Here is a 2,363-nt window from a genome sequence, read left to right on the forward strand (position 1 = left end):
ATTCTGATTCCGATTCCGATTCTTCATTTCGATTTCGGTTCTTTTCGATTCTCGATTCCGATTCTTTGAGGGGTGGAGTCAAAACCTGTCACAGGCTCATTTCACAGAGGAACATTTTATTTTGATTTAGTTTTAGTTTTGGGAGCTGCAGCCCACGTGGGAGAAAATTAGGAATGCCTCTGCACCAGACCAAAAAACAGATTTATGCAGAACTTGCACCCTACACATCGTAGTAGAAAGCTGGGCAAGGTTCCTTCTATTTCCCACAAACACCAGGATTCCACTGACTACGCCATCTTTACTGACACTGGGCTTAAAGTGATTAAAAATAGAGAACCTTTTTATTGCTACTTTACAGGGAATTAAGCATAACTTTATCAATTACACAAATATAGATATACTGTATGACCTAGGGCTAGGCGATATATCGATATAAAAAATATATCGATATATTTTGAAATGCGATATGGAATTAGACCATATCGCATATATCGATATAGTTAAAATTTTCAAATAGTCCGCCCCTCCTTCCACTCTGCGTGCGTGTTTAGAGCATATGTTATGAGAGGCGAATCATGACTACTTCAGAAAACCCAGCACAATAGGAACTACCAGGCAGTGACATAAGTGTACGCTGAAATAAAGTTTTTCACCTCAGAAACACAGACTTTTTTGTCCTGTCAGCCGTTATACTGTGCTCGGAGCGCACACTCTTCAATTGCACGCGCAAATGCGGCGGCGCGCGGTGTGTATCGCTTCACTGTAGGCTATATAAAGTGCAAAAGAAACTACGAGCATGCAACGCCGTTACGTTGTAAATTACACGAAATAAAAGTAATGCAGGTATGATTTTCATTCTATTCACTAGGAGCAGTTTCCATGTTTCATTAACAGTTATTGTTAATATTGTGTATTCACCATGGTAACTGTCGTTCCCATATTAACCTTGTGTTATTTTTTATATTTTTAAATGACTGTAGTGGCTCATACCACATTGTATTAACAAAAACTAGTTTGGGACTGCTATTTAATAGCTTTAGCATAGGCCTACTGTTTATTTATTAGTACTAGTCTTTACTAGTCATATTCTTACAATTTATGTTAAGTAAAGGGGGACAGTACGTGTGTGTGTGTGTGTGTGTGTGTGTGTGTGTGTGTGTGTGTGTGTGTGTGTGTGTGTGTGTGTGTTAACAAATTTTGTGTAAACGTGTTATAATTTGCCTATATGTATGTAGGCTATATATAAGCAAATTATAACATGTTTACACAAAATTTGTTTATATATATTCAATGTAAACTTTGATAATCATTATTAATAAATCGCAATTACAATTCCATGGGAATAATCGGCAATTATGATTTTTGTCATAATCGTGCAGCCCTAAGGTGAAGAAACCTGTTTATAATTTATTCATTTGATTTTGCAACTGTTCACTGAAATAGCCGGTTTCAATAAAACTACTTGTGACGTCATATTTGGCTTTGATTTTGACTGAACATTTGCTCTCACTTTGCGGAAAAAATATCGGGATATATATCGTATATCGATATTCAGCCTAAATATATCGGGATATGACTTTTGGTCCATATCGCCCAGCCCTAGTATGACCCATGCAAACCCAGGACCAATGCAAATTAAGAAAGGTATTCTTACATTTTAGGCTTGCCCCACATATTCATGAAGGATGTTCCTGTTCCTGTATTTACCACGGTTGACACAGCAATGCTGCAAGCCTTCTTCCTTTGGTTTGTTACCTATAAAATATATGATGATTATAGGGGCATGAGTGAATGCACAGGTGGGAATTTATTACTTGCACATGCAAAAGATTCAAATAATTTAAAAGCTGTAGGGATAGTTAGTGACTTGAAAGTAGTGTTTTAGCTTGATCAGGATGTGCTGTCATGATAAATCTTGTAACATCACCTCCTCAATACAGGTCTGTGATTCCACACCGCTTGCACTGTATCTCCAATAACAAATATGAACTGATCCTGCAAAATGAATGTTTAAATCCAGATAAACACAAAAATATTACATATTCCAAAACAAATAGTAATTGAACAACTCTTTAAATACAAAATGAAATTGAAAACTTTACAAGCATTTTTTTCTAGAGGTGGGTAATATATTAAATATTTATGGTGGTTATAAGATTGATTATTTGTATTAAATGTATATAAACGTCTTCGAGTGTTACAATATTGGATCAGCATTCAGCAAATTTTTTGTAGTGCTAGCTTGTTTAAAATAACTTTTTTTTTTTTTAAATCAGCAACCAAATTCCTCGAACACGACCACACACGCCTTCCTCACATTACAATGTAAGACATTATTAGAATGCAATCATATATACATTATT

The 2,363-nt window shown here is 35.5% G+C and overlaps 1 long non-coding RNA gene across 1 annotated transcript; it reads right to left on the reverse strand.

Annotated features, from left to right (window-relative positions):
• Nucleotides 1-269: 269 nt before the first annotated feature.
• Nucleotides 270-1,977, reverse strand: LOC309486539. The gene is made up of 3 exons (XR_014201584.1): nucleotides 1,928-1,977; nucleotides 1,610-1,755; nucleotides 270-409 (listed from the first exon to the last, which is right to left on the reverse strand). It is a non-coding gene; the product is annotated as an uncharacterized lncRNA (long non-coding RNA).
• Nucleotides 1,978-2,363: the final 386 nt, after the last annotated feature.

This window comes from Leuciscus leuciscus (genome assembly GCF_965113295.1).
Source record: "Leuciscus leuciscus genome assembly, chromosome: 2".
Classification (NCBI taxonomy): domain Eukaryota; kingdom Metazoa; phylum Chordata; class Actinopteri; order Cypriniformes; family Leuciscidae; genus Leuciscus; species Leuciscus leuciscus.